Consider the following 16,707-nt stretch of genomic DNA (forward strand, 5'->3'; position numbering starts at 1 on the left):
CCATTCTCTGACCTTATAGACACATCTAGAAACTGAAATTTGTTTTATCTAACTCTATACTAAAATAGTTAAAATAAGTGCTATGTAAAGTCAACACAGGAAAGAGATTTCACAGAAATTTTGGCAAAATTTACTTTTTGAGGTCTTACCTGGAAACTTCAAAACTGTCTTCCTTTTTTGGGGGGGAGGGAGGAGGTAGACTCGGGAGGGGAGGATGAAGGCCACTTAGGGCTGTTGGCACAACTGGCCTTTCCTCAGAAGAGTTCTGAGAAGGTTTGACATCTCATTTCTTACTCTAAGAAGACAGAAAGAAAAGAAAGGCCCCATACATACCAAAATATTCATATAAGCACTTTGTGTGGTAGCAAAAAAACAAGAAACAAAGTGGGTGCTCATCACTGTAATGGATTATGAATGCATGTCAATCAAGATGTATAAGAAACAATGAATGAGATTCAGAGAAACACAGGACTTTTCATGAACTGATACATACTTAAGTCAGAACACAATATACAACAAATAAACAAAAATGACAAAGGCAGCCAACCAGTCTCAGTCCACAGAGATGTGATGAGACACAAACAAACACACCTCCCACCCCCAAGACTGAAGGGTAGGAAACTGGTTTTATTTCTTTTTATCACAAGAAAGGTTCAAGGGGGAAAAGATATATTGGAAAATGACTGTGGTTCAAAAACAAAAGGCATAAATAAAAACTTAAAAAAAAAACACATAATATCAATTCAAATTATGCTGAAGGAGCAGTTCAGGGAAAAAAATACCTGGTAGGAGGGTAAACATACATAGCTGTTCACAATTCAGAGAAGCCTAAACAACTGGAAGGATCCAAGGTCTCAAACTAGGTCACGTATCCAAATAATATGCATGAGTAAACAATACATATAAGAGTATTTTTTAAAATTCAAAAACTACATGAAGTGACAACTGCTTCAGGTACTTCAAAATCTATCAGGGAGAAGAACAAACTCTGGCATTATCTTGATTTCTCCCCAGGAGCTTGAGAGCTTCACAGAACAAGATAAATATCTTATTTTTATAAAGAATGTTATTATTCTATTAGAAACCTTCACAAAACTTTGATCTAAGACTTTCTTAGATCTAAATTCAACCTCAAAAAAACCCCTAATCTCCAAATTCTTATATTTAATTTAACTGAAAAGTCATAGAATTACTTAATAAATTTAAATGGCTTACAGTTTTACTTTTCAAAAATTAAACATCCCGGAAAAATACGCACATTATCACACTTAGGGAGGTTCCCTGAGTGTTTTTATGAACCACAAATGCTTTTAAAAACGTATTTGTAACTTAAAGACAAAGCAGAAGGGACAATCTATCTAAACAGCTTAATGTGCAAAGAAAGGCTCCTTCGATACAGAAAAATACAGGGAAAACTACTGGGCTTCATACATCCCCAAGGACAGTCTTCCCTGTAACATTTCAGTTCGTCTAAGAGCACAGCACATTCAAAGTCAAACCATCTTGTTGCTGTCACGGCACTATTCTCTGGAAACCATTTTATTTTCAGCTCTAAAACTGTGCCCGTCCAAATATCTCCTGCTGCAGCCTTGTGTTAAGCCTGGAGGTGGCCATCTCTCTAAGGTCTTCTACAATGTATTATGTATTCACTCTAACTCCTGACTCCTAGTTCTTTACTATTAACTAATATTGAAGGTACTAAATCTAAGTCAACTGTGCAGACTAATAAAGGCTGCATTAAAATACGTAGAAGATTACATGTTACAATAAGAAAATTTTAAAATGCAAAATTCTAAAGTCAAATGCATCTAAAGATACCTATAAAGCACTCTACAAACCTTAAAGCATTATTTAAATGCTAATTATTATTATAACTTATGATGTGTCACAGGTTTCTGTTTGTGAACTTCAAAAAGTTTTTAATCATCTATTTAGAAACAATCTTTAAAATTTTTCATTTATATAAAGCAGCCAAAGTCAGAAATTATATAATCCTATCTCCAACCAAAAAATTCAAAAATTATTTTGAAACTAATAACTAAATATATTGCTTACAAAGAAAATCAGGAGCCCTTCCAGTAACTGGTAGACACTTAAATGCTTTTCCATTTTTAAGACAATTCAGGTATTTCTTCCCACCTCCCTACCCACCCCTACCCCAAACTTTAAAGAACTCACCTTTTAAGAATTTTTTATTTCTTACAGTCCAAAATTGATCCTGCTTCGAAACACAACATGGATTGCCTATTCACAATCCAGTCAATCCACCTCCATTAATGAGTTCCACTGGCTCTTTTCAAGTTGTGCAAGGAGGATGGAGAACAGTAGACAGGGTCAGTCAGCAGAGCCAGTCAGACCTTCGTTCAGAGAAGCACGTGTCGGTCCTAAAGTTGATTTGAGCCTGAAAATAAGATTTTTTTTTTCTGCTCCTTCACCAAGTATACTGGCCAGGCTTTACACAGGTAGACAGACCATATCTGGGTAGAGAAGTGGATCCTAATTGTCACATAATAATCATTACCATTTCACAGTGAACAAGCATCTGCAATTTCAACTCTAAAATTTTTGGCTCTAACCATTTTCATTTTACTATTTACACTGATGGAATGGAGGGGTAGAGACAACTAGGAAAGAACTGCCAGAACCAGATAAAACATCTTGTGGCAGATTAACAAAAACACTGAAAAAATACTCTAGGTGTTGTCTCAAGTATCTGGCAAGCCTAATGCCATAATCAAAAAATGAAGTGGAGGAAAAAAATGTCTGTTCCCTTTACATTCACTCTCCCCACCCTTTGCTCACTTGTGATAACTGATTGCCATGTGGTGGGTTTTCACTATCAAAACTACTTCATATGATCATTATCAAAAGAGATTAAATGCTTCTGAAAAGCTACACTAGGGATAAATGGGAATAAAACAAACAGTTAAGTTTTCATTTCCAACTTTAATGAGAGGTTTTAGGAAAAAAGAGAGACTGAACTGAGAAAAAATTGTGAACATGATTTGGAGAGGTCTAGAAATGTACAACAGGCTAGAAATTTAATTTTGGAAGGTATTATTTGGAGAGAACATGAGCAGAAAATCAAAGTGAAGATCTGGAGCTGAAGGACAGAACTCCAGCTAGAGACAAAAAAAAAAAAGATTTGAAAAGGAGTAGACCATGGTAAGGTAAGCTAGGTGAGCAACAAAGAGGAAAGGAAGTTGGGAGCAGCTGTCAAAATTTAATCAAATGGCAAAAAGAGAAACAACCACAGACCTTGAAGAGGAGTTTGTCATAACAATTTGCTAAGGGAAGTGAATGCCAAGGCAAAGAATGAGAATCTCACTTCTAGAAAAGTATGGAAAATAAGAAAAATGTCACAGTGGTCAGCTTGTACTTCCACCACTGCCAAGGCAACTAGTGCCTATGCTCCAAGTTCAGTCTAAAGGGCCTTGAAGAAAGCCACCTACTCCCCTCCAGATTATCAAAGGACACGAAAAACAGAAAAGCTTTAATGTGAAAACAAAGAATGCAGAAATGCTGAAGGCCCACTAAACATTTGGAGCTAATCAACAGAGAGGAAGCTCTTCCCAAAGACTGAGCTGGATGCTGTCAACAGGCAGCAGTTGCTCACACTCTGAGGAATGATGATGATGTGGGCCCTGGGGTGATACTAAATAAGAACTAAGCACCTAAGGAGGAAGAATAATTGTTAACTCTCTGATGGGGGGGGGCGCAGGAGAAGGAATGACCCTGAGACAACTATGTGTCAATTACATGGAGAGGTAGTAAGTTTTGGGGAGGTATTTTTCCCTTGGGGTCCACATCCAAGACAATTTCCCAAAAAACTGTGCTAAGCATTTGACAAATATCTCATTTGATCCCTCACGACAACCCTGGAGTAGATGCTATATATCACCCCCATTTTACAAGGGAAGAAACTGACATTGACAGAGATTAAGTGATTTGCCTAGGGTCACACAGTAAATGTCTTTCTGACTCCAGACACAGCATTCTATACACACTAACACAGATTTGATATCCAAAATAACTAAGGTGGTACTATTCCTAGAACTAGAGAGCACCTACGAATTCTTGATTAGTTCAAGTCACCAAGTTGGGGAGAGGAAGAAACATATAAGCCAGTAAGCTTGTCTTAAAATTCCTGACAAAATTCTGGAATATACTGTTAAGGAGACAATTAGTGAATATCTAAAAAAGGAAGTGGGCATCACAAAGACCCAGCATGGCTTCATATAAAACTAACTTCACTTCCATTTTTGACAAGGTTATCAAACTATCTATCAAAGTAAATTAAGAAAATGCTATATAGTATACCTAAGTTGGGGGGAGGGGTGGCCTCGCCAGCTAGGTGGTGCAGTAGATACAGCACTGGGGCTGGAGTCAGGGAGATCTGAGTTCAAATCCTGCCTAGACACTTCCCCAGCTGTGTGATTTTGGGCAAATCACTTGGGCCCTATTTGCCTCAGTTCCTCATCTGTAAAATGGAGATACACTACAGAAGGAAATGCAAACCACTGTGTTATCTTTGCCCAAATAAACCCATGGGAAAATTCATGGGGTCACATAGTCAGGCACTACTGAACAACATACCCAGATTTTACCAGAGCATTTGAGAGACATCAATTTGATAGTTATCTCAATCTCTGTTGTTGCTCAGTCATTTTCAACTCTTCATGGCCCCATGTGGGATATTCTTGGCAAAGATACTGGAGCAGTTTGCCATTTCCTCCTCCAGATCATTTTACAGATAAGGAAACAGAGACAAACAAGGCTAAATGATATTTGCACAGGGTCACAAGGCTAGGAAGTGTCTGAGGTTGAATCTGAACTCAGCTCTTTTTGACTCCAGGCCCAGTACTGTATCTACTGCGCCACCTAGCTGCCCATACCTCAGTCTACTGTTATAAAAAGATGGAGTCATAGGGGCAAGATGATAATATAGATTTGGAATTAGCAGAACATAAATAGTTATTAATGTTTCTATGTTAACTTGGAAGGTTTCTCACAGAGGGCCCCCAGGGATCTACGCTTGGTCTTATGCTATTTAACTTATGCTATTACAATTGAGGACTTAGAAAAAGGTATAGATGGCATGCCTGTGAGCCACTAAGACCTCCTTTTCTTTCTTTGAAATACTAAGAAATAATATGTCAGTGCCCTGCTCACTTGAATGAAAGACCTAATTAGACTTCCTTAAAGACAATCAAATTCAGCAAGTAATTTTTATTCTCTGAATCTAAGAGGCTTTGTTTTGTTGCTAAGTGCCCAAAATTAAGAGAAGGATTTGCATTAATCTAATTTAAAAGCAGTATCTCGGTTTCACTAAATTGAAAGCAGGGAAGGTCTTTGGATGGAGTGCCTAAAGACAGAATAATTTCTTTTACGGTACCTCGATACTGATATTACTAGTTCTCTTTGTAAGCAAATCAAAAACTCAAAATATTGAACTTTGAACCACTATCTTACTGTCTGTGGAATTTGTCTTGCATGGTATGGTTCAATTCATGGTATGGAAACAATTTCAGTAAGCAGGAAGAAACTCTGCCCATTTGAATCCCTCTCTCCTCTGAGGAGCAATACTTGGATAATTAATTACCTTTCTCAGACTTTGGTGAAAATGCAGAACATAGGGGGTTTTTTTCCCCTCTACATTTATAAAACTTGTAGCTGACACAAAGCTGAGATGGATAGCCACCAGAATTTTGAAACATCATGACAGGCAAGCATTGGACCAAATCAAGTAAGATGAAATGTACTGGGGCTTTATAAAGGTAAACTCTTAAACTTGGATTTAAAAAAAAAATCAACTTCACATGATGGAAAAGACATTTCATCTAGTTAAAAAAAAAAGCACTAGGGTTTTTAGTGGAATGTAAACTCAATAAGCTGAGAGTAGAAAATGCTAACATACCACCTTAGGCTACATTAAGAGAAACAAAGTACCTTGGATTAAATGCCAAATGGTCCCCTGATTAGACTACATTTGTAGAATATTTAATTCTGACAGCACACTTCAGGTAACGAATTGATAAACTACTGAATATGCAAGAGGGCAACCAGGATGGTGAAAGATCTGAAGTTCAGATCATATCATCTCAATATCAATGGGCAAATTTAACCTGTAGAAAAGAACACTAGCTATCTTTCAAATATTTGTAACAGTTGATAAATGGAAGAAGTATCAACTTGTTCTCCTTAGTCCTGAAGGGCAAAACTAGGACAGTGAGTAGAAATTATAAAGACATAATAATAATGTAAGAAAAAACCTGACAATTATAATGAGCTATTCCAAAGTAGAGTACAAAACCTCAGGAGGGAGTTAGTTCTTCCTCAGTGGAGGTTTAATACAAAGGCTAGATGATCATTTCTCCAGTGTGATAGAGAAGAAAATCCTTTATTGGTATGTGTTGAACTATTTGGCCACTGGGGTCCCTTCCAACTCCAAATTCTGCATTTCTCTAAAATAACATACTTACTCTTCATCCCTCCTGACCATCCCATACTGAAAACAAGAAAAAAACCAAAGCAGCATTAATAAACGGCTTGCAGTAGAAATGATTTAGGGATGCTTGGAATATTTCAATTTACTTCTCTACTCCAGTAAAAATGGAAAATAGGAAGCAGAACCTGTGGCAATGCAATAACAGTACATGTAAAGGGAATGGAACAGTGGAGTATTAAGTAGCAAGGCTGATTATACATAGTCACATTCTCTGTCCTCTATTCCCTCCACAAAATTCTAGAAGATCTTTGGATGAAACAAAGGATAAAGCAGAAAGAAAAAAAGAATAAAAAGGAGAGGTTTATGAACAACATAACTACAACAATGGAAATGGGGGAGGGAAGAGTAGGAGAAGGGGAAGAGGGAGAGAAAAGAAGAACCATCACCACCACCATCGTCATGTTGGCTAGTTTTCTGAACTTTTTTCTCCTCTGTATTGCTTATTCTAAGGGATGTTTGGTACAGAAGAACAGGGATACACTAGAAAATGTAGATGAAGTAAAAAACAAGAGACATGAAAAAAATATTTTTAAAAAATTAGATGAAGTAAAGGAAATAATGAATTTATTCAAATTCATAATCTATGCCTGTATCTAGGCCTCAAGAAACTGAATTATTAGAAAAATAGTTTCATGTCTTTTCTCTATTCTAGTCCCCCATCTGTATCTTTCCTAGTCTATGGTCAAAGTAGTACAAAAACTGAGAGTACAGAAGGTATATGTATCTAAATAATGCCTGCAAAAGCAATATGGCTGATGAAACCAGAGACACAATGCACAGCACCACAGCCAATCTACTGGATTATAAAACCTCTCCAATGGACCATAATAAACTGCTTTGCAAACAAAACTACCATTTCTGACCTTTGAAATTCCCAGAGTATTATAAAACATAGTAAAGTGCTTTACTCTAGATCTTATTCCAACGCACTGACCAAATTTTGCGATGGCTAAAATAAACCAAACTGGGCAATATACTGACCAAGTTCGATGACTACCATGGTAACTGTGTCACCACACTGTTACCACTGTTTTATCTACCTCTGCTGTTGCCACCACTGCCTTGGGAAATAATGTTCTTGTTCAAAGACACGATCCCCACCACAACCTTTCTAGACTACCCTAAAGTGGGGCCAGAGACCAAGAGGTTAGTCCTGAACACACAAGTCTTTTCTTTGTAGATGATGGAAGATTGCAATGAGGTTTAGAAGTTGGCGCAAAGCGGGCAGCTAGGTGGCGCAGTGGATAGAGCACCAGCCCTGGAGTCAGGAGGACCTGAGTTCAAATGTGACTCAGACACATAACACTTACTAGCTGAGTGATCCTGAGCAAGTCACTTAACCCCACTGCCTAGCCAAAAAAAAAAAGAAAGAAAGAAAGAGCTGGCGCAAATCCAAAGGGGTAGACAGCCAGTAAAAACTGCAAAACAGCAGGGGAGGTGTTGGCAATGACAGGAAAAAGAAAAAAAAAAGAGCAGAACAATGAACAGGATGATGGTGGCAGTAGTGACAGAAACAAAGTAGCAGTAGAATGACAAAGGCAAAAAGCGTACCAATTCTGTAAAGTGAAGAAGGGATCCACAGCAATAAAAACATTGAACTTAAGGGAAATACTAAAAAATTAATTTCCTAAAACTTGAGATAGACTCAGTAATACTGATAAATATGGAAGAGAAAACATTACAGGGACATACTGTCAGAAACTTCAAACCTAGAAGGCAGGGAGTACACCAAGAGGATTATAACAAATTCTAAAAACTATAATATTGCCTATTACACACCTGTTGGTCTTCAAAATTAGGTGGAGAATAAAAACTGCAATGGGGAATTCACATAATGGAATTGTAAAGAAAAAGTAGGGGAGGGTGTCTTTTAAATAATTATTTCATCCCCAAGAGATATGGATTTCTTAACCAAAGTATCACTATTCTATATGGACATTATTGAGGCTATGAAATTGCCATCTGAGACAGAATGATTTAACTACAAAACACATACCAAAATTTGGAAAGCATAAGAAATCAACAAACATTTATTAAGCACCTTTTATTATACTAAATAATCTATTTGTGTTCAGAAGACTGAGCTAAGCACTGGAAGAAGACAAAGTTTTAGGTAAGATGCAGATCCTGCCCTCAAGAAGTTTATATTCTGGGGCAGCTAGGTAGCATAGTGAATAGAGCTCTGGCCTTGGAGTCAGAAGGACCTGAGTTCAAATCCAGCTTCAGACACATAACACTTACTAGCTGTGTGACCTTGGGCAAGTCATTAACCCCAATTGCCTCACCAAAAAAGCAAAAAAAAAAAAAGGAAGTTTACATTCTATCACAGATGACACTGAAGACCACCACCAAAACTATAATACAAATCAGTAAGTACTTATTGAGCACATGCAGTGAAAGATCTACAATACACAATATCACATGATAATACCCAAAAAAAAATTAAATAAGATCTGAAGAGAAGTTATTACAAACCAGGTAATCAAGAAAGGCTTCCCTGAGTTGGTATCATTTGAGCTAGTCATCAAAAGACAGGTAGATCAGCAAGCAAAGATGGGGTGAGGGCATTCTAAGCAATGCAATGAAAAAACAGTATATTTCAGGGACAGCAGTCTAGTAGAAAGTAGTCTTGTTTGACTGAAGTATAGAGTCCATATAGGATACAATCATAATACAGACATACATAATAAAAAGCTGGAAGTAGAAGGTGGTTCCAGGTTCTGGAATCCTTGAATACCTAGCAGTGGGATGAGAAGTTAATAGGAAGCCACTAAAGATTTTTTTTAAAAGGCATAAGTACTTAAGTGATCACTATGAACAAAAAAATTTATTCTTGTATGGATATAATGGATGGGGAAGGAAGGATGGAGGGAAGGGTCCAGGAGTCCATGGCTTTGAGAAGACCTGCCAGGAAGTTACTATAATGGCATAGGTGATGAGATAGGAAAAACTGGGTAAATGGAATAAAAAATTTTTTTAATATTTCACATGTGACAAATTTTCATTTATAGATAATCAAAATAATTTTATGAATATAATTTTAATTTAAAAAAAGTCAAACTGCTGTCAAGGATTTATTCTAAAAAGAAATTTCTCAAGTCATAGCTGAGTTAAGCCAATCTACTATACCTTTTATGTATCTACCTTAAAAATTGAGTTACCTAAGATACCAAAGATTCCAATATGTTCTGCATAGTTTAGTCAAAGGTATTTAATTGCACTAAATTTGAAAAACTAATATTATCTTAAATTCTCAGTGATGTCATTAGTTTCCATGAGTTCAAAGATGATCTCTATGAAGACAACCATGATAACTAACAAAAGAATGACAGAAGAGCTGTTCATTGTTTTCTCTTGCAAAGACAATGTTTGTAGTAAAAATTAAAGAAAAATAGATAACCCAGAGTTGATACCCAAAATAATTAAGGAGATAGTAAGAAAGCTTCTAGCTGCCTTCATCGAATCCAAGTCACCTGGCCCAGATCAACTACATCCTCAAGCACTGAATGAATTGGCAGACGTGGTTAGTAAGCCACTGTCTGTGACACATGAAAGACTGTGGAGAATGAGACTAGAAAAGAGCAAGCATCCTGATTTTCAAAAAAAAGAAAAGTCTGCAGATTACAAGCAAGTGAGCTTGACTTCAATTCCAGGGGAAATCCTACTGGATCAGTTAAGAGACTGTTAGTAAACATCTGAGAAAGAAACAATCACAAGGAGTCAAATATGGCTTTATTAAGGACAGGTCATCCTTACTAATTTAATTTCCTTTTTTTCTGGACACTGTTCCTTAACTATTAAGACCAGAGGAATTCTAAAGATATGATTTATTACCCAGACTCCGCTAAATAAGCAGTAGCCTAGTACCATTCTTGTGGGGGAAATGGAGAGATGTATGCTAAATACAAATAAAGCAGATTCAGAAATGGTTCAATATCAACTAGGCAGAGAACTCCAGCAGAATGCTTCAAGAATTTGAGCTTGGCCATGTGCTGAGTAACATTTTCTAACAATGACTTGGATACAAGTACAGCTGATAAACTTAACAAAATTTAAGATGACACAAAGATGGAAAGGAAAGCCAACACTCTGTATGGCAAATCAGGATTCAAAAAGAACATGAAACACTAGAAAACTGGGTGGAATAGAGGTTTTGATATAGATAAATGAAAAATCTGACCACATGGATTCAAAAAATATCAATTTTCACAAATACAAGATAGAAGAGACATTATTAAACAGCAGCCTGTGTGAAAAAGATGACATTTTGGTGGACTGACTGAAAGCTCAGTGTTTAGCACTGGGATCTGACATGCAAAAAACCTAATAATGACAGCTAGCATTTATATAAGGGCAGCTAGGTAGCACAGTGGAGATAGTGCTAGGCCTGGAGTCAGGAAGACTTATCTTCCCAAGTTCAAATCCGGCCTCAGATATTTACCAGCTGTGTGACGCTGGGCAAGTCACTTAACCCTATTAGGCTCAGTTTCCTTACCTGTAAAATGAGCTGGAGAAGGAAGTGGCAAACCACTCCAGTATCTTCGCCAAGAAAAGCCCAAATGGGGTCACAAGGAGTCAGACACAAATGAACCAGCTACAACAAGCATTTTATATAGCACATTAAGGTTTACTTAACACTTTACATATGTTACTTCAGCTGATTCTCACAGCAACTCCACGAAGTCAGTGTTGTTATTATACTCATTTTGAGACAAAGAAACTGAGGCCTAGAGATGAAGTGAGCTGCTCAAGTTTAGTCACACAGCTAGTAAACGGCAGGATATCACTTGGGCCCTCAGCACCTCATACCTGGACTAGTTCATGATTATCAAGAAAGGTCTTGTACACACCTCCATATCCATAGCAGCACCTTCTGTAGTAGCATACTACTGGAATTAGATACTCATGATCAAATTGTGGTACATGCATATAATGGAATATTACTACCCTGTGAGAAATTATTAACAAAATGGGATAGTGGTTTGGCAAGAATTCAGAGAAACTGTATAAACTGTTATCATCCGTGCTTTGTTATTAGGTCTTTTTGTTTTGTTTTACTTTTTAAATTTTTTTTTTAATTTTTAGACAACTGGGGTTAAGTGACTTGCCCACGGTCACACAGCTGGTAGGTGTTAAGTGTTTGGTCTGAGGCAGATTTAAACTCAGGTACTCCTGACTTCTGGGCCGGTGCTCTGCGACACCTCGCTGCCCCTTATAAACTGATATCAAACAAAGAAAGCAGAACCAGAGAATACACAAAATTACAATAATACAAATGAGGACAAAACGAAAAGACAATTGTCTAAGGAGAATGCATAGCAGCTGTCAACTTCAGGTATTAAAAAGGCATAAAGAACTGACCAGATACAAGTACAAGGTAATAAAATGTTTTTAGTTGGTAAAGATACAGTTGTCAAACATAAGAGAAAGACACACATGAATAGTTCTGTAAGATATCTGGTCCTCCAACTGATTCCCCTTCTTTCTAAGAGGACAATGTCACAACATTCTTAGGCAAATACAACTCCAAAGGAGTGTGCTTGCAGGGCCAAAGAAGCCCTGAGGCCCCAGATCACTACATTCAGTATTTTTCTCTCTCTGTGGGTCTGCCAGGTACTATGTCACCAGTGCAAAGTGTTCCCTTATACAAGAAACAAAAAAGTCTTTGTGCTTTAGCAGCCTATATGGTAGGGGCTACTGGTCAGCTGTATCCCCTAATACCCACATGGCTTGCAATCACAGCTGCTTCCCAGGGCTTGCTCCCTTCCCTTTTAATGCGTACAGGCCTGCAGCTCAAATGCTGAAATCAATACTTCACTACAAGAAGACATGTTAGAACATATTTCCTTACTCTTGGTACAGAGGTGGTAGACTACGGGTAGCAAGTGCTACACAGTTTTCTTTCAATTGCAGTTATTAGATTATCGTGATTTAACTGAATTAATCAGTAAACATTTATTTGGTAGATCACTTATGTGTTAAGAGCAGGAAATACAAAGAAAAAGATCAAACAATACCTGCTCTCAAGAAGCTTCCACTCTGCCTGTGAAAACATCTCATATTGCCCCCCTTCTCTCCTCTGACACTGCCACACAACCCCCTCCCCAATTCCTCCCTCTGGTGCAGTCACACCTGGACTGCTGCAATAACCTGGTGGCTGGCCTCCTTTCATCAAGTCTCTCCCAGCTCCAGTCCAACTTCTGTTCTGCAAAGTGATGTTCCCAAAGGTCAAACCACGTCACCCTCCCAATAAACTCCAGTAATCCCTATCACCTTCAAGATAAAATGCAGGGTGGGGCAGCTAGGTGGTGCAGTGGATAGTCAAGAGGCTCAGGAGTCAGGAGGACCTGAGTTCAAATCTGACTTCAAACACTTGGCACTAGCTGTGTGACTCTAGGCAAGTCACTTAACCCCAATTGCCTCACAAAAAAAAAAGAAAGAAAAAAGAAGAGAATATAAAATGCAGGGTGACCCAAAGTCTCAATGCCGTACTAAGCTAAAATTTTAGGGCACCATGCATTAAATCCTCTTTTGATTTTAAGCTCTCCATAACCTGAACCCTTTCCTACCTTTCTAGACTCCTTTTATCTCCAGGGGTAGGGAACCTGAGACCTCAAGGTGACGTGTAGCCCTTTAGGTCCTCAAGAGACTGAATCCAAACTTCACAGAACAAATCCTCTTAATAAAAGGATTTGTTCTGGAAAACAGGCTCAGTCACAAGGCTGCATCCAAGGACCTGGAAGGCCACATGTGACCTCAAAGCCTCAGGTTTCCCACGCCTGCTGCACCATCCAGGTAAACTGTCCTCCCAGCTGTTCCTCTTACACTACCCTCCAACTCCTTCTTTCTATCCTACTCCTCTCTCTCTCTCTCTCTCTCTCTCTCTCTCTCTCTCTCTCTCTCTCTCTCACACACACACACACACACACACACACACACACACACACACACACACACACACACACCGCCCCCTGTATATGTATAGTTTTTTGCATTTTATTTATTCCCTCAGAATGGAAACTTCTTAAGGACAGGGGATTTTTTGCCTTTCTGTGTCTAGCACATGGTAAGAGTTTAATAAATACTTGTTGACTTAGTTTGACTACAAATTAGAGGTGTTTCCATAGAATAACACAACCAATCCAAATTATAAACATATACAGGAAAGCAAAAGAATCTTTGTACAACCCAAATGAGAACACACAAATCCAATCTAACATCTATTTTGTCAAAACTACAATGGAAAAATAAAGGAAAAATAATACCTTTCCTGCATATATCAACTGGTTAAGCTACAATTAATAAAATAATAAAAGGAGAGGATAACAAAGATGTGTAGCTGCTTATAAATTTAACATTAAAATACCAACATTGTGAAACAACAGTCCTAATGTGGTAGATAATAGGGTGAACTGCAGTTTTCAATCTAGCCAACCTTGTTATTTTTCTTCAGCCTTCTCACACTTCATATTTATAGAACCTACAGCAAGAAAAGGTTGTCATCAGGTTGTCAAACATAAGGTTTCATTATTTAATCAACAGGAATATTACAACTGAATACTCACATGTTGGACATATTTTAGTTTCAATAATTTCTTAAAATACACTAAAATTTCAAAGACATTATTTACATAGAATATTAATTCGGCAAAAGTCTTTAGTAACTAAAACTATCATATTCCATAATGTGATAAAACCTTTCATTCCCTTAGTTTTTTATGCTAAGGTAAAAGCCTTAAAAGGATAGAGATATCTCTTCTCTTCAGAAATGTAGGGGATGGGTAAGAGGACAAATAAATGTTAGCGACTGAATTTAGAGTGATGTTAGTTGGATGGTTCAACAGTTCTGATTTCCTAGCTTCAGAAAGGCTTACAAAACATACATACTTTTTAGAAGAGAGTTCAAAGCCTATTCTTTCACAGATTTAATATTATTAAATTATTTCACAGCCTTCATTAGTAAATACTTTAACTACCACCAATATCATTTGAAAAAAAATCCATGTCTAATCACTCAACAATTCTATTTCAACATTCAAACTTTTGATATATTAAGGACAGGCTTTGATATATTAGGACAGGCTTTTCAAATGCTGAATTCTAGAGTCTATATCATACATCTTATTAATTTTAAACTTTATAAAACATCTCCTAATGTAACATTTTTATCTTTCACTAAACAAATGCCAAAATCTCATTGGCTAAAAACAAGGTTACTTACCTCTGCAGTGAAGCACCCCAAAACTATCTACTCATACAACCACATTCAGAATCAAATGCCACACTGTATAGCACTGAAATACTTTAAAAAAGAGTATGGATGACATGAACAGTGCCTAGAAGCTACTACAAAAGCTCCCAAAGGCAGCTATATAAGGAGGCAATTCAAGACCTTCTCTAGCTACTTCCTGGCTGTCTGCCCAGAGAATACTGTACAAGAGTCAGACAATTCTTATCATTTCTGCAAGCAATTCACTCTGAATTCTAAATGAAAGTAACCTAGTAATCTGCATCAAGTTAACTTCTCACAGGTTACTATCACTGAAAACTAGTAAGTACAATTCCTGTGGGGTTGGGCATAAGCAGCAATCCAGAAAAACAGAAAGGCTGAGCTACCATATCACTTCATCTGATTTGTACCACATTCATACAGCAATGCCAAACAAGGACAAAACACTAAGAGACCCAAGCACCTCCTCTCTCTACTAAACTGAGAATAAATATGCCATGGAGGCTGACAATTTAGAAAGAAAATACAAATATATTTTGATAACAATTAATTAAACATATAACAGGTACCCCCCCAAAAGGATATATTGATAAAAGATTCCTCAGAAATAAGCTTTTTCAAAGGATAGGTAGCTCTAGATTTAATGAGCAGATAACACAAGGCTCTCGTCCCATCAACCATCAAGTATTTCTAATTTCACCACCTCACCACACGATCTCAACAGAAGAAGCAAAGAAGAAAGCAAGCTTATTTACTCTCACAGTTGAGAGGCAGTTTCCTCTCACATGCTCCCTTTAGATATACATATACTGGGTAAGTTTTTATATTAAGTCAATTAACAAAATTCCTACATGATATAATAACCAGGATGTCAGCTAGCATTTATTAAGTTCCTTATCCAACAAGGTATTATGGTTAAATAAAATATTACTAGTTACTCTATAAACTCATCACCAAAGTCATACTCTGGTGTGTCACTGTTTTGGCAGAGATCCTAAGCTTCTAAATGTTAGGCCAGTAAATCATAAACTATAAGAAATTTCTACACCAACCGGGAAAGACTTTGAATATAGATCCAGTGGAGGACAACCACCCTGAGTCAGAAGGGCTAATTTTCAGAAGGGTAATCATGTGTTGAATTTATTTGACCCCAGTAACAAACGGAAGATTACGAGGAGGGATTACAATCTGAATGGTTGAAGAGTATCTCACCAATCAAATCTGGGACCAAGTCTCAATTTCCCTGTCCACCCTGCCCAGAGGGATCTCCCTCACTTTCTAACTGCCCTTTATGTTTTGTCTTCCTCCATTAGAAATTCCATTAGAATTTAAGTTCTTTGAGGGGAAGGAGCATCTTTCTTGCTTCTATTTGTATCCCCAGCACCTACTAGTGACTGGCACATGGTAAGTACTCAAATTTTGGTGTGTCAAGATTTAGTGTCATTCTATTCCCCCAAAAAACTTCATCTACTTCAACAGTTTCATTATCACCTCTATTCAGATGCCTTCCAACTCCATCTACCAGTCTGACTTCTCTGCCAAGCTCAAGTCACACATTTTTAATTCCCTGATGGATCTTGTCCATCTTGTCATTACCTTAAATATATCGAAGAATCCGTGTGGATAATAAAATAGGAAAGAAAAGAGTAGTAGACATGGAGTCAGCAGACTTGGGTTCAAACCCTGACTGAAATTTACTAGTTTATGACTATAGATAAATCATAGTTTCAGTTCCTCCATCTGTTAAATAGGAGCATTATTTACACTAGCTACATACACCTCACAGGGTTGTTCTAAGGATGCCATTTTGTAGATCATAAAAGTGCTCTGTAAACCTAAGTTAAAAATTTTAATACCATACATTGTATGCAAGCAACATTTAATAAATATTCATTAAATGAATTTATCTTTCTGACCTTTAGCTTGCCCTCTTGACCTCCATATCTCAAAGAACACCCAACACAAGCTC

General features: G+C 37.3%; 1 protein-coding gene across 10 annotated transcripts in view; it reads right to left on the minus strand.

The window, feature by feature from the left end:
• Positions 1–16,707, minus strand: part of ZNF644 (zinc finger protein 644) — a 113,777-nt gene that overhangs the window by 86,527 nt on the left and 10,543 nt on the right. The window contains exons 2-3 of one of the 10 annotated variants that reach the window (XM_078156571.1): positions 2,179–2,401; positions 150–295 (exon numbers count right to left, since the gene is read on the minus strand). The exons of 8 other annotated variants lie outside the window; for them this stretch is intronic. The gene's annotated coding sequence lies outside the window, so the exon portion shown is untranslated. Of the gene's footprint in view, positions 1–149; positions 296–2,178; positions 3,010–16,707 lie in introns of those variants that run through there. One more of the 10 variants, XM_078156570.1, reaches the window with a different exon arrangement.

This window comes from Phascolarctos cinereus, unplaced genomic scaffold, assembly GCF_003287225.1.
Source record: "Phascolarctos cinereus isolate Bilbo 61053 unplaced genomic scaffold, phaCin_HiC Scaffold_5;HRSCAF=322, whole genome shotgun sequence".
NCBI lineage: Eukaryota > Metazoa > Chordata > Mammalia > Diprotodontia > Phascolarctidae > Phascolarctos > Phascolarctos cinereus.